The sequence below is a fragment of the Schistocerca gregaria genome, unplaced genomic scaffold, assembly GCF_023897955.1.
Source record: "Schistocerca gregaria isolate iqSchGreg1 unplaced genomic scaffold, iqSchGreg1.2 ptg000749l, whole genome shotgun sequence".
NCBI lineage: Eukaryota > Metazoa > Arthropoda > Insecta > Orthoptera > Acrididae > Schistocerca > Schistocerca gregaria.
The window spans coordinates 90,953-105,736 of NW_026062125.1; the positions used below are offsets into that span (position 1 = coordinate 90,953).

Here is a 14,784-nt window from a genome sequence, read left to right on the forward strand (position 1 = left end):
CGAGCAAAGTCGGGACAAGTCGGGACGGAAGGTGACAGCCGATTATGCACCGTGCGAATTACGCAAATATCTAGAAGCGCGACGCGTGTCAGGCAGGTGAGAACGCTTCTCTCGGTCCAGCAGGACACTGCCACACCCCGCGCAGTCCACCCGCCGCCCGGCCGCGCGCAATCCCTGCGACGGACAACAATAACAAGGTGCGTCTCCCGCGAGTGTCGGAGGCCGCACGAACCAAACGAATGACGGGCGGTGCAACGAGCAGCTGTGTTGTGCGTCTGACCCACGTGGCGGCGCGCCGCACTGCGCGTCGCCTTCGAGGTGGAAGGACGTGCTTTGCGTCAAATGTGCCACCGAAAATGGCGATTGCGTGTATTGGGAGGAGAGGCGAATCCTTCTTGTGCCGTGCGGCTACAGTATAAGGACGCCAACGGCCATACCATGTTGAATACACCGGTTCTCGTCCGATCACCGAAGTTAAGCAACATCGGGCCCGGTTAGTACTTGGATGGGTGACCGCCTGGGAACACCGGGTGCTGTTGGCTCCCTCTCTTCTTTCAAATTTTATGTCTCTACACCTGCCAGCCCTCTTTTCATACAAACTCTCAGGTGCGACAAAGATGCTTCCACAAGCATTTTAAACTACTGTATTAAACGAAAGATGCGAAATTACAGTAATGAACTCAGTTTGTACAAGAATGCGCGGAGGAAGAGTGATAGGAACTCGTTGAAAATAACGAAACACTGCGAATCGACAGATGTGCTCTTGAAATGCGTCAGAGCCTACTGTTTTGTAGGAGCGCTAAATTCCAAAAACTAACTACATTAAAAAAAAAAAACCTGTTCCCGTCCGACCACCGAAGATAAGCAACAACGTTTATATTCGGATCGGCGACCGCCTGGGAACTCTGGCTGTCTTCATTTCTTGCTTTCTTGTCGCTACCCCTGCCAGCCGTTTTTTCATGCTACCTTTCTCATGTGACAAAGATGCTTCGATACTGATTTTAAACTATCGTAAGATACGATATTAAGGAACTCAGTTTGAAAAGAGTGCGCCAAGGAAGACTTCCAAAGAGTCTCTGGAAATAACAAAACAGTATGAAGTGACAGAAATGTTGTGAAATACGTCAGGGCATATTGTTTTGTAGCAGTGCACAACGGCAAATTTGTAAACAAAAATTTACCTTTCGTCGCTACAAGAGATGGATACTTTGTCGAAAAGCCTGTGTCTTGTGTGCATGTTTTCGCACCTTTCCACGGCACGGCGCGGCACAGAGCTGCTCTGGTAGCTCCGAACGGCCGCACACGTCGCCTCGGACACGCCGGTTCGGCCCGCGCCCATCTCGCAGATGTTCCTCGTGCTTGTGCTGTCATATGGACCGCGACCCGAGCGGCAGCGAGCGGCAGTCGAGCAAAGTCGGGACAAGTCGGGACGGAAGGTGACAGCCGATTATGCACCGTGCGAATTACGCAAATATCTAGAAGCGCGACGCGTGTCAGGCAGGTGAGAACGCTTCTCTCGGTCCAGCAGGACACTGCCACACCCCGCGCAGTCCACCCGCCGCCCGGCCGCGCGCAATCCCTGCGACGGACAACAATAACAAGGTGCGTCTCCCGCGAGTGTCGGAGGCCGCACGAACCAAACGAATGACGGGCGGTGCAACGAGCAGCTGTGTTGTGCGTCTGACCCACGTGGCGGCGCGCCGCACTGCGCGTCGCCTTCGAGGTGGAAGGACGTGCTTTGCGTCAAATGTGCCACCGAAAATGGCGATTGCGTGTATTGGGAGGAGAGGCGAATCCTTCTTGTGCCGTGCGGCTACAGTATAAGGACGCCAACGGCCATACCATGTTGAATACACCGGTTCTCGTCCGATCACCGAAGTTAAGCAACATCGGGCCCGGTTAGTACTTGGATGGGTGACCGCCTGGGAACACCGGGTGCTGTTGGCTCCCTCTCTTCTTTCAAATTTTATGTCTCTACACCTGCCAGCCCTCTTTTCATACAAACTCTCAGGTGCGACAAAGATGCTTCCACAAGCATTTTAAACTACTGTATTAAACGAAAGATGCGAAATTACAGTAATGAACTCAGTTTGTACAAGAATGCGCGGAGGAAGAGTGATAGGAACTCGTTGAAAATAACGAAACACTGCGAATCGACAGATGTGCTCTTGAAATGCGTCAGAGAATACTGTTTTGTAGGAGCGCTAAATTCCAAAAACTAACTACATTAAAAAAAAAAAAACCTGTTCCCGTCCGACCACCGAAGATAAGCAACAACGTTTATATTCGGATCGGCGACCGCCTGGGAACTCTGGCTGTCTTCATTTCTTGCTTTCTTGTCGCTACCCCTGCCAGCCGTTTTTTCATGCTACCTTTCTCATGTGACAAAGATGCTTCGATACTGATTTTAAACTATCGTAAGATACGATATTAAGGAACTCAGTTTGAAAAGAGTGCGCCAAGGAAGACTTCCAAAGAGTCTCTGGAAATAACAAAACAGTATGAAGTGACAGAAATGTTGTGAAATACGTCAGGGCATATTGTTTTGTAGCAGTGCACAACGGCAAATTTGTAAACAAAAATTTACCTTTCGTCGCTACAAGAGATGGATACTTTGTCGAAAAGCCTGTGTCTTGTGTGCATGTTTTCGCACCTTTCCACGGCACGGCGCGGCACAGAGCTGCTCTGGTAGCTCCGAACGGCCGCACACGTCGCCTCGGACACGCCGGTTCGGCCCGCGCCCATCTCGCAGATGTTCCTCGTGCTTGTGCTGTCATATGGACCGCGACCCGAGCGGCAGCGAGCGGCAGTCGAGCAAAGTCGGGACAAGTCGGGACGGAAGGTGACAGCCGATTATGCACCGTGCGAATTACGCAAATATCTAGAAGCGCGACGCGTGTCAGGCAGGTGAGAACGCTTCTCTCGGTCCAGCAGGACACTGCCACACCCCGCGCAGTCCACCCGCCGCCCGGCCGCGCGCAATCCCTGCGACGGACAACAATAACAAGGTGCGTCTCCCGCGAGTGTCGGAGGCCGCACGAACCAAACGAATGACGGGCGGTGCAACGAGCAGCTGTGTTGTGCGTCTGACCCACGTGGCGGCGCGCCGCACTGCGCGTCGCCTTCGAGGTGGAAGGACGTGCTTTGCGTCAAATGTGCCACCGAAAATGGCGATTGCGTGTATTGGGAGGAGAGGCGAATCCTTCTTGTGCCGTGCGGCTACAGTATAAGGACGCCAACGGCCATACCATGTTGAATACACCGGTTCTCGTCCGATCACCGAAGTTAAGCAACATCGGGCCCGGTTAGTACTTGGATGGGTGACCGCCTGGGAACACCGGGTGCTGTTGGCTCCCTCTCTTCGTTCAAATTTTATGTCTCTACACCTGCCAGCCCTCTTTTCATACAAACTCTCAGGTGCGACAAAGATGCTTCCACAAGCATTTTAAACTACTGTATTAAACGAAAGATGCGAAATTACAGTAATGAACTCAGTTTGTACAAGAATGCGCGGAGGAAGAGTGATAGGAACTCGTTGAAAATAACGAAACACTGCGAATCGACAGATGTGCTCTTGAAATGCGTCAGAGCCTACTGTTTTGTAGGAGCGCTAAATTCCAAAAACTAACTACATTAAAAAAAAAAAAACCTGTTCCCGTCCGACCACCGAAGATAAGCAACAACGTTTATATTCGGATCGGCGACCGCCTGGGAACTCTGGCTGTCTTCATTTCTTGCTTTCTTGTCGCTACCCCTGCCAGCCGTTTTTTCATGCTACCTTTCTCATGTGACAAAGATGCTTCGATACTGATTTTAAACTATCGTAAGATACGATATTAAGGAACTCAGTTTGAAAAGAGTGCGCCAAGGAAGACTTCCAAAGAGTCTCTGGAAATAACAAAACAGTATGAAGTGACAGAAATGTTGTGAAATACGTCAGGGCATATTGTTTTGTAGCAGTGCACAACGGCAAATTTGTAAACAAAAATTTACCTTTCGTCGCTACAAGAGATGGATACTTTGTCGAAAAGCCTGTGTCTTGTGTGCATGTTTTCGCACCTTTCCACGGCACGGCGCGGCACAGAGCTGCTCTGGTAGCTCCGAACGGCCGCACACGTCGCCTCGGACACGCCGGTTCGGCCCGCGCCCATCTCGCAGATGTTCCTCGTGCTTGTGCTGTCATATGGACCGCGACCCGAGCGGCAGCGAGCGGCAGTCGAGCAAAGTCGGGACAAGTCGGGACGGAAGGTGACAGCCGATTATGCACCGTGCGAATTACGCAAATATCTAGAAGCGCGACGCGTGTCAGGCAGGTGAGAACGCTTCTCTCGGTCCAGCAGGACACTGCCACACCCCGCGCAGTCCACCCGCCGCCCGGCCGCGCGCAATCCCTGCGACGGACAACAATAACAAGGTGCGTCTCCCGCGAGTGTCGGAGGCCGCACGAACCAAACGAATGACGGGCGGTGCAACGAGCAGCTGTGTTGTGCGTCTGACCCACGTGGCGGCGCGCCGCACTGCGCGTCGCCTTCGAGGTGGAAGGACGTGCTTTGCGTCAAATGTGCCACCGAAAATGGCGATTGCGTGTATTGGGAGGAGAGGCGAATCCTTCTTGTGCCGTGCGGCTACAGTATAAGGACGCCAACGGCCATACCATGTTGAATACACCGGTTCTCGTCCGATCACCGAAGTTAAGCAACATCGGGCCCGGTTAGTACTTGGATGGGTGACCGCCTGGGAACACCGGGTGCTGTTGGCTCCCTCTCTTCTTTCAAATTTTATGTCTCTACACCTGCCAGCCCTCTTTTCATACAAACTCTCAGGTGCGACAAAGATGCTTCCACAAGCATTTTAAACTACTGTATTAAACGAAAGATGCGAAATTACAGTAATGAACTCAGTTTGTACAAGAATGCGCGGAGGAAGAGTGATAGGAACTCGTTGAAAATAACGAAACACTGCGAATCGACAGATGTGCTCTTGAAATGCGTCAGAGCCTACTGTTTTGTAGGAGCGCTAAATTCCAAAAACTAACTACATTAAAAAAAAAAAACCTGTTCCCGTCCGACCACCGAAGATAAGCAACAACGTTTATATTCGGATCGGCGACCGCCTGGGAACTCTGGCTGTCTTCATTTCTTGCTTTCTTGTCGCTACCCCTGCCAGCCGTTTTTTCATGCTACCTTTCTCATGTGACAAAGATGCTTCGATACTGATTTTAAACTATCGTAAGATACGATATTAAGGAACTCAGTTTGAAAAGAGTGCGCCAAGGAAGACTTCCAAAGAGTCTCTGGAAATAACAAAACAGTATGAAGTGACAGAAATGTTGTGAAATACGTCAGGGCATATTGTTTTGTAGCAGTGCACAACGGCAAATTTGTAAACAAAAATTTACCTTTCGTCGCTACAAGAGATGGATACTTTGTCGAAAAGCCTGTGTCTTGTGTGCATGTTTTCGCACCTTTCCACGGCACGGCGCGGCACAGAGCTGCTCTGGTAGCTCCGAACGGCCGCACACGTCGCCTCGGACACGCCGGTTCGGCCCGCGCCCATCTCGCAGATGTTCCTCGTGCTTGTGCTGTCATATGGACCGCGACCCGAGCGGCAGCGAGCGGCAGTCGAGCAAAGTCGGGACAAGTCGGGACGGAAGGTGACAGCCGATTATGCACCGTGCGAATTACGCAAATATCTAGAAGCGCGACGCGTGTCAGGCAGGTGAGAACGCTTCTCTCGGTCCAGCAGGACACTGCCACACCCCGCGCAGTCCACCCGCCGCCCGGCCGCGCGCAATCCCTGCGACGGACAACAATAACAAGGTGCGTCTCCCGCGAGTGTCGGAGGCCGCACGAACCAAACGAATGACGGGCGGTGCAACGAGCAGCTGTGTTGTGCGTCTGACCCACGTGGCGGCGCGCCGCACTGCGCGTCGCCTTCGAGGTGGAAGGACGTGCTTTGCGTCAAATGTGCCACCGAAAATGGCGATTGCGTGTATTGGGAGGAGAGGCGAATCCTTCTTGTGCCGTGCGGCTACAGTATAAGGACGCCAACGGCCATACCATGTTGAATACACCGGTTCTCGTCCGATCACCGAAGTTAAGCAACATCGGGCCCGGTTAGTACTTGGATGGGTGACCGCCTGGGAACACCGGGTGCTGTTGGCTCCCTCTCTTCTTTCAAATTTTATGTCTCTACACCTGCCAGCCCTCTTTTCATACAAACTCTCAGGTGCGACAAAGATGCTTCCACAAGCATTTTAAACTACTGTATTAAACGAAAGATGCGAAATTACAGTAATGAACTCAGTTTGTACAAGAATGCGCGGAGGAAGAGTGATAGGAACTCGTTGAAAATAACGAAACACTGCGAATCGACAGATGTGCTCTTGAAATGCGTCAGAGAATACTGTTTTGTAGGAGCGCTAAATTCCAAAAACTAACTACATTAAAAAAAAAAAACCTGTTCCCGTCCGACCACCGAAGATAAGCAACAACGTTTATATTCGGATCGGCGACCGCCTGGGAACTCTGGCTGTCTTCATTTCTTGCTTTCTTGTCGCTACCCCTGCCAGCCGTTTTTTCATGCTACCTTTCTCATGTGACAAAGATGCTTCGATACTGATTTTAAACTATCGTAAGATACGATATTAAGGAACTCAGTTTGAAAAGAGTGCGCCAAGGAAGACTTCCAAAGAGTCTCTGGAAATAACAAAACAGTATGAAGTGACAGAAATGTTGTGAAATACGTCAGGGCATATTGTTTTGTAGCAGTGCACAACGGCAAATTTGTAAACAAAAATTTACCTTTCGTCGCTACAAGAGATGGATACTTTGTCGAAAAGCCTGTGTCTTGTGTGCATGTTTTCGCACCTTTCCACGGCACGGCGCGGCACAGAGCTGCTCTGGTAGCTCCGAACGGCCGCACACGTCGCCTCGGACACGCCGGTTCGGCCCGCGCCCATCTCGCAGATGTTCCTCGTGCTTGTGCTGTCATATGGACCGCGACCCGAGCGGCAGCGAGCGGCAGTCGAGCAAAGTCGGGACAAGTCGGGACGGAAGGTGACAGCCGATTATGCACCGTGCGAATTACGCAAATATCTAGAAGCGCGACGCGTGTCAGGCAGGTGAGAACGCTTCTCTCGGTCCAGCAGGACACTGCCACACCCCGCGCAGTCCACCCGCCGCCCGGCCGCGCGCAATCCCTGCGACGGACAACAATAACAAGGTGCGTCTCCCGCGAGTGTCGGAGGCCGCACGAACCAAACGAATGACGGGCGGTGCAACGAGCAGCTGTGTTGTGCGTCTGACCCACGTGGCGGCGCGCCGCACTGCGCGTCGCCTTCGAGGTGGAAGGACGTGCTTTGCGTCAAATGTGCCACCGAAAATGGCGATTGCGTGTATTGGGAGGAGAGGCGAATCCTTCTTGTGCCGTGCGGCTACAGTATAAGGACGCCAACGGCCATACCATGTTGAATACACCGGTTCTCGTCCGATCACCGAAGTTAAGCAACATCGGGCCCGGTTAGTACTTGGATGGGTGACCGCCTGGGAACACCGGGTGCTGTTGGCTCCCTCTCTTCTTTCAAATTTTATGTCTCTACACCTGCCAGCCCTCTTTTCATACAAACTCTCAGGTGCGACAAAGATGCTTCCACAAGCATTTTAAACTACTGTATTAAACGAAAGATGCGAAATTACAGTAATGAACTCAGTTTGTACAAGAATGCGCGGAGGAAGAGTGATAGGAACTCGTTGAAAATAACGAAACACTGCGAATCGACAGATGTGCTCTTGAAATGCGTCAGAGCCTACTGTTTTGTAGGAGCGCTAAATTCCAAAAACTAACTACATTAAAAAAAAAAAAACCTGTTCCCGTCCGACCACCGAAGATAAGCAACAACGTTTATATTCGGATCGGCGACCGCCTGGGAACTCTGGCTGTCTTCATTTCTTGCTTTCTTGTCGCTACCCCTGCCAGCCGTTTTTTCATGCTACCTTTCTCATGTGACAAAGATGCTTCGATACTGATTTTAAACTATCGTAAGATACGATATTAAGGAACTCAGTTTGAAAAGAGTGCGCCAAGGAAGACTTCCAAAGAGTCTCTGGAAATAACAAAACAGTATGAAGTGACAGAAATGTTGTGAAATACGTCAGGGCATATTGTTTTGTAGCAGTGCACAACGGCAAATTTGTAAACAAAAATTTACCTTTCGTCGCTACAAGAGATGGATACTTTGTCGAAAAGCCTGTGTCTTGTGTGCATGTTTTCGCACCTTTCCACGGCACGGCGCGGCACAGAGCTGCTCTGGTAGCTCCGAACGGCCGCACACGTCGCCTCGGACACGCCGGTTCGGCCCGCGCCCATCTCGCAGATGTTCCTCGTGCTTGTGCTGTCATATGGACCGCGACCCGAGCGGCAGCGAGCGGCAGTCGAGCAAAGTCGGGACAAGTCGGGACGGAAGGTGACAGCCGATTATGCACCGTGCGAATTACGCAAATATCTAGAAGCGCGACGCGTGTCAGGCAGGTGAGAACGCTTCTCTCGGTCCAGCAGGACACTGCCACACCCCGCGCAGTCCACCCGCCGCCCGGCCGCGCGCAATCCCTGCGACGGACAACAATAACAAGGTGCGTCTCCCGCGAGTGTCGGAGGCCGCACGAACCAAACGAATGACGGGCGGTGCAACGAGCAGCTGTGTTGTGCGTCTGACCCACGTGGCGGCGCGCCGCACTGCGCGTCGCCTTCGAGGTGGAAGGACGTGCTTTGCGTCAAATGTGCCACCGAAAATGGCGATTGCGTGTATTGGGAGGAGAGGCGAATCCTTCTTGTGCCGTGCGGCTACAGTATAAGGACGCCAACGGCCATACCATGTTGAATACACCGGTTCTCGTCCGATCACCGAAGTTAAGCAACATCGGGCCCGGTTAGTACTTGGATGGGTGACCGCCTGGGAACACCGGGTGCTGTTGGCTCCCTCTCTTCTTTCAAATTTTATGTCTCTACACCTGCCAGCCCTCTTTTCATACAAACTCTCAGGTGCGACAAAGATGCTTCCACAAGCATTTTAAACTACTGTATTAAACGAAAGATGCGAAATTACAGTAATGAACTCAGTTTGTACAAGAATGCGCGGAGGAAGAGTGATAGGAACTCGTTGAAAATAACGAAACACTGCGAATCGACAGATGTGCTCTTGAAATGCGTCAGAGCCTACTGTTTTGTAGGAGCGCTAAATTCCAAAAACTAACTACATTAAAAAAAAAAAAAAAACCTGTTCCCGTCCGACCACCGAAGATAAGCAACAACGTTTATATTCGGATCGGCGACCGCCTGGGAACTCTGGCTGTCTTCATTTCTTGCTTTCTTGTCGCTACCCCTGCCAGCCGTTTTTTCATGCTACCTTTCTCATGTGACAAAGATGCTTCGATACTGATTTTAAACTATCGTAAGATACGATATTAAGGAACTCAGTTTGAAAAGAGTGCGCCAAGGAAGACTTCCAAAGAGTCTCTGGAAATAACAAAACAGTATGAAGTGACAGAAATGTTGTGAAATACGTCAGGGCATATTGTTTTGTAGCAGTGCACAACGGCAAATTTGTAAACAAAAATTTACCTTTCGTCGCTACAAGAGATGGATACTTTGTCGAAAAGCCTGTGTCTTGTGTGCATGTTTTCGCACCTTTCCACGGCACGGCGCGGCACAGAGCTGCTCTGGTAGCTCCGAACGGCCGCACACGTCGCCTCGGACACGCCGGTTCGGCCCGCGCCCATCTCGCAGATGTTCCTCGTGCTTGTGCTGTCATATGGACCGCGACCCGAGCGGCAGCGAGCGGCAGTCGAGCAAAGTCGGGACAAGTCGGGACGGAAGGTGACAGCCGATTATGCACCGTGCGAATTACGCAAATATCTAGAAGCGCGACGCGTGTCAGGCAGGTGAGAACGCTTCTCTCGGTCCAGCAGGACACTGCCACACCCCGCGCAGTCCACCCGCCGCCCGGCCGCGCGCAATCCCTGCGACGGACAACAATAACAAGGTGCGTCTCCCGCGAGTGTCGGAGGCCGCACGAACCAAACGAATGACGGGCGGTGCAACGAGCAGCTGTGTTGTGCGTCTGACCCACGTGGCGGCGCGCCGCACTGCGCGTCGCCTTCGAGGTGGAAGGACGTGCTTTGCGTCAAATGTGCCACCGAAAATGGCGATTGCGTGTATTGGGAGGAGAGGCGAATCCTTCTTGTGCCGTGCGGCTACAGTATAAGGACGCCAACGGCCATACCATGTTGAATACACCGGTTCTCGTCCGATCACCGAAGTTAAGCAACATCGGGCCCGGTTAGTACTTGGATGGGTGACCGCCTGGGAACACCGGGTGCTGTTGGCTCCCTCTCTTCTTTCAAATTTTATGTCTCTACACCTGCCAGCCCTCTTTTCATACAAACTCTCAGGTGCGACAAAGATGCTTCCACAAGCATTTTAAACTACTGTATTAAACGAAAGATGCGAAATTACAGTAATGAACTCAGTTTGTACAAGAATGCGCGGAGGAAGAGTGATAGGAACTCGTTGAAAATAACGAAACACTGCGAATCGACAGATGTGCTCTTGAAATGCGTCAGAGAATACTGTTTTGTAGGAGCGCTAAATTCCAAAAACTAACTACATTAAAAAAAAAAAAACCTGTTCCCGTCCGACCACCGAAGATAAGCAACAACGTTTATATTCGGATCGGCGACCGCCTGGGAACTCTGGCTGTCTTCATTTCTTGCTTTCTTGTCGCTACCCCTGCCAGCCGTTTTTTCATGCTACCTTTCTCATGTGACAAAGATGCTTCGATACTGATTTTAAACTATCGTAAGATACGATATTAAGGAACTCAGTTTGAAAAGAGTGCGCCAAGGAAGACTTCCAAAGAGTCTCTGGAAATAACAAAACAGTATGAAGTGACAGAAATGTTGTGAAATACGTCAGGGCATATTGTTTTGTAGCAGTGCACAACGGCAAATTTGTAAACAAAAATTTACCTTTCGTCGCTACAAGAGATGGATACTTTGTCGAAAAGCCTGTGTCTTGTGTGCATGTTTTCGCACCTTTCCACGGCACGGCGCGGCACAGAGCTGCTCTGGTAGCTCCGAACGGCCGCACACGTCGCCTCGGACACGCCGGTTCGGCCCGCGCCCATCTCGCAGATGTTCCTCGTGCTTGTGCTGTCATATGGACCGCGACCCGAGCGGCAGCGAGCGGCAGTCGAGCAAAGTCGGGACAAGTCGGGACGGAAGGTGACAGCCGATTATGCACCGTGCGAATTACGCAAATATCTAGAAGCGCGACGCGTGTCAGGCAGGTGAGAACGCTTCTCTCGGTCCAGCAGGACACTGCCACACCCCGCGCAGTCCACCCGCCGCCCGGCCGCGCGCAATCCCTGCGACGGACAACAATAACAAGGTGCGTCTCCCGCGAGTGTCGGAGGCCGCACGAACCAAACGAATGACGGGCGGTGCAACGAGCAGCTGTGTTGTGCGTCTGACCCACGTGGCGGCGCGCCGCACTGCGCGTCGCCTTCGAGGTGGAAGGACGTGCTTTGCGTCAAATGTGCCACCGAAAATGGCGATTGCGTGTATTGGGAGGAGAGGCGAATCCTTCTTGTGCCGTGCGGCTACAGTATAAGGACGCCAACGGCCATACCATGTTGAATACACCGGTTCTCGTCCGATCACCGAAGTTAAGCAACATCGGGCCCGGTTAGTACTTGGATGGGTGACCGCCTGGGAACACCGGGTGCTGTTGGCTCCCTCTCTTCTTTCAAATTTTATGTCTCTACACCTGCCAGCCCTCTTTTCATACAAACTCTCAGGTGCGACAAAGATGCTTCCACAAGCATTTTAAACTACTGTATTAAACGAAAGATGCGAAATTACAGTAATGAACTCAGTTTGTACAAGAATGCGCGGAGGAAGAGTGATAGGAACTCGTTGAAAATAACGAAACACTGCGAATCGACAGATGTGCTCTTGAAATGCGTCAGAGCCTACTGTTTTGTAGGAGCGCTAAATTCCAAAAACTAACTACATTAAAAAAAAAAAACCTGTTCCCGTCCGACCACCGAAGATAAGCAACAACGTTTATATTCGGATCGGCGACCGCCTGGGAACTCTGGCTGTCTTCATTTCTTGCTTTCTTGTCGCTACCCCTGCCAGCCGTTTTTTCATGCTACCTTTCTCATGTGACAAAGATGCTTCGATACTGATTTTAAACTATCGTAAGATACGATATTAAGGAACTCAGTTTGAAAAGAGTGCGCCAAGGAAGACTTCCAAAGAGTCTCTGGAAATAACAAAACAGTATGAAGTGACAGAAATGTTGTGAAATACGTCAGGGCATATTGTTTTGTAGCAGTGCACAACGGCAAATTTGTAAACAAAAATTTACCTTTCGTCGCTACAAGAGATGGATACTTTGTCGAAAAGCCTGTGTCTTGTGTGCATGTTTTCGCACCTTTCCACGGCACGGCGCGGCACAGAGCTGCTCTGGTAGCTCCGAACGGCCGCACACGTCGCCTCGGACACGCCGGTTCGGCCCGCGCCCAACTCGCAGATGTTCCTCGTGCTTGTGCTGTCATATGGACCGCGACCCGAGCGGCAGCGAGCGGCAGTCGAGCAAAGTCGGGACAAGTCGGGACGGAAGGTGACAGCCGATTATGCACCGTGCGAATTACGCAAATATCTAGAAGCGCGACGCGTGTCAGGCAGGTGAGAACGCTTCTCTCGGTCCAGCAGGACACTGCCACACCCCGCGCAGTCCACCCGCCGCCCGGCCGCGCGCAATCCCTGCGACGGACAACAATAACAAGGTGCGTCTCCCGCGAGTGTCGGAGGCCGCACGAACCAAACGAATGACGGGCGGTGCAACGAGCAGCTGTGTTGTGCGTCTGACCCACGTGGCGGCGCGCCGCACTGCGCGTCGCCTTCGAGGTGGAAGGACGTGCTTTGCGTCAAATGTGCCACCGAAAATGGCGATTGCGTGTATTGGGAGGAGAGGCGAATCCTTCTTGTGCCGTGCGGCTACAGTATAAGGACGCCAACGGCCATACCATGTTGAATACACCGGTTCTCGTCCGATCACCGAAGTTAAGCAACATCGGGCCCGGTTAGTACTTGGATGGGTGACCGCCTGGGAACACCGGGTGCTGTTGGCTCCCTCTCTTCTTTCAAATTTTATGTCTCTACACCTGCCAGCCCTCTTTTCATACAAACTCTCAGGTGCGACAAAGATGCTTCCACAAGCATTTTAAACTACTGTATTAAACGAAAGATGCGAAATTACAGTAATGAACTCAGTTTGTACAAGAATGCGCGGAGGAAGAGTGATAGGAACTCGTTGAAAATAACGAAACACTGCGAATCGACAGATGTGCTCTTGAAATGCGTCAGAGAATACTGTTTTGTAGGAGCGCTAAATTCCAAAAACTAACTACATTAAAAAAAAAAAAACCTGTTCCCGTCCGACCACCGAAGATAAGCAACAACGTTTATATTCGGATCGGCGACCGCCTGGGAACTCTGGCTGTCTTCATTTCTTGCTTTCTTGTCGCTACCCCTGCCAGCCGTTTTTTCATGCTACCTTTCTCATGTGACAAAGATGCTTCGATACTGATTTTAAACTATCGTAAGATACGATATTAAGGAACTCAGTTTGAAAAGAGTGCGCCAAGGAAGACTTCCAAAGAGTCTCTGGAAATAACAAAACAGTATGAAGTGACAGAAATGTTGTGAAATACGTCAGGGCATATTGTTTTGTAGCAGTGCACAACGGCAAATTTGTAAACAAAAATTTACCTTTCGTCGCTACAAGAGATGGATACTTTGTCGAAAAGCCTGTGTCTTGTGTGCATGTTTTCGCACCTTTCCACGGCACGGCGCGGCACAGAGCTGCTCTGGTAGCTCCGAACGGCCGCACACGTCGCCTCGGACACGCCGGTTCGGCCCGCGCCCATCTCGCAGATGTTCCTCGTGCTTGTGCTGTCATATGGACCGCGACCCGAGCGGCAGCGAGCGGCAGTCGAGCAAAGTCGGGACAAGTCGGGACGGAAGGTGACAGCCGATTATGCACCGTGCGAATTACGCAAATATCTAGAAGCGCGACGCGTGTCAGGCAGGTGAGAACGCTTCTCTCGGTCCAGCAGGACACTGCCACACCCCGCGCAGTCCACCCGCCGCCCGGCCGCGCGCAATCCCTGCGACGGACAACAATAACAAGGTGCGTCTCCCGCGAGTGTCGGAGGCCGCACGAACCAAACGAATGACGGGCGGTGCAACGAGCAGCTGTGTTGTGCGTCTGACCCACGTGGCGGCGCGCCGCACTGCGCGTCGCCTTCGAGGTGGAAGGACGTGCTTTGCGTCAAATGTGCCACCGAAAATGGCGATTGCGTGTATTGGGAGGAGAGGCGAATCCTTCTTGTGCCGTGCGGCTACAGTATAAGGACGCCAACGGCCATACCATGTTGAATACACCGGTTCTCGTCCGATCACCGAAGTTAAGCAACATCGGGCCCGGTTAGTACTTGGATGGGTGACCGCCTGGGAACACCGGGTGCTGTTGGCTCCCTCTCTTCTTTCAAATTTTATGTCTCTACACCTGCCAGCCCTCTTTTCATACAAACTCTCAGGTGCGACAAAGATGCTTCCACAAGCATTTTAAACTACTGTATTAAACGAAAGATGCGAAATTACAGTAATGAACTCAGTTTGTACAAGAATGCGCGGAGGAAGAGTGATAGGAACTCGT

At 51.6% G+C, this 14,784-nt stretch overlaps 11 non-coding genes across 11 annotated transcripts; all 11 read left to right on the forward strand.

The window, feature by feature from the left end:
- Positions 1–423: 423 nt before the first annotated feature.
- LOC126321518 (5S ribosomal RNA) lies at positions 424–542 on the forward strand. Its single transcript, XR_007558287.1, has one exon. It is a non-coding gene; the product is annotated as a 5S ribosomal RNA (ribosomal RNA).
- A 1,286-nt stretch (positions 543–1,828) lies between these two features.
- LOC126321519 (5S ribosomal RNA) lies at positions 1,829–1,947 on the forward strand. Its single transcript, XR_007558288.1, has one exon. It is a non-coding gene; the product is annotated as a 5S ribosomal RNA (ribosomal RNA).
- Positions 1,948–3,234: 1,287 nt separating this feature from the next.
- On the forward strand, positions 3,235–3,353 carry LOC126321520 (5S ribosomal RNA). The gene has a single exon (XR_007558289.1). It is a non-coding gene; the product is annotated as a 5S ribosomal RNA (ribosomal RNA).
- A 1,287-nt stretch (positions 3,354–4,640) lies between these two features.
- On the forward strand, positions 4,641–4,759 carry LOC126321521 (5S ribosomal RNA). Its single transcript, XR_007558290.1, has one exon. It is a non-coding gene; the product is annotated as a 5S ribosomal RNA (ribosomal RNA).
- Positions 4,760–6,045: 1,286 nt separating this feature from the next.
- Positions 6,046–6,164, forward strand: LOC126321522 (5S ribosomal RNA). Its single transcript, XR_007558291.1, has one exon. It is a non-coding gene; the product is annotated as a 5S ribosomal RNA (ribosomal RNA).
- Positions 6,165–7,450: 1,286 nt separating this feature from the next.
- Positions 7,451–7,569, forward strand: LOC126321523 (5S ribosomal RNA). The gene has a single exon (XR_007558292.1). It is a non-coding gene; the product is annotated as a 5S ribosomal RNA (ribosomal RNA).
- Positions 7,570–8,856: 1,287 nt separating this feature from the next.
- On the forward strand, positions 8,857–8,975 carry LOC126321524 (5S ribosomal RNA). Its single transcript, XR_007558293.1, has one exon. It is a non-coding gene; the product is annotated as a 5S ribosomal RNA (ribosomal RNA).
- Positions 8,976–10,265: 1,290 nt separating this feature from the next.
- On the forward strand, positions 10,266–10,384 carry LOC126321525 (5S ribosomal RNA). Its single transcript, XR_007558294.1, has one exon. It is a non-coding gene; the product is annotated as a 5S ribosomal RNA (ribosomal RNA).
- A 1,287-nt stretch (positions 10,385–11,671) lies between these two features.
- Positions 11,672–11,790, forward strand: LOC126321526 (5S ribosomal RNA). Its single transcript, XR_007558295.1, has one exon. It is a non-coding gene; the product is annotated as a 5S ribosomal RNA (ribosomal RNA).
- Positions 11,791–13,076: 1,286 nt separating this feature from the next.
- LOC126321527 (5S ribosomal RNA) lies at positions 13,077–13,195 on the forward strand. Its single transcript, XR_007558296.1, has one exon. It is a non-coding gene; the product is annotated as a 5S ribosomal RNA (ribosomal RNA).
- Positions 13,196–14,482: 1,287 nt separating this feature from the next.
- LOC126321529 (5S ribosomal RNA) lies at positions 14,483–14,601 on the forward strand. The gene has a single exon (XR_007558298.1). It is a non-coding gene; the product is annotated as a 5S ribosomal RNA (ribosomal RNA).
- The last annotated feature ends 183 nt before the right edge of the window (positions 14,602–14,784 follow it).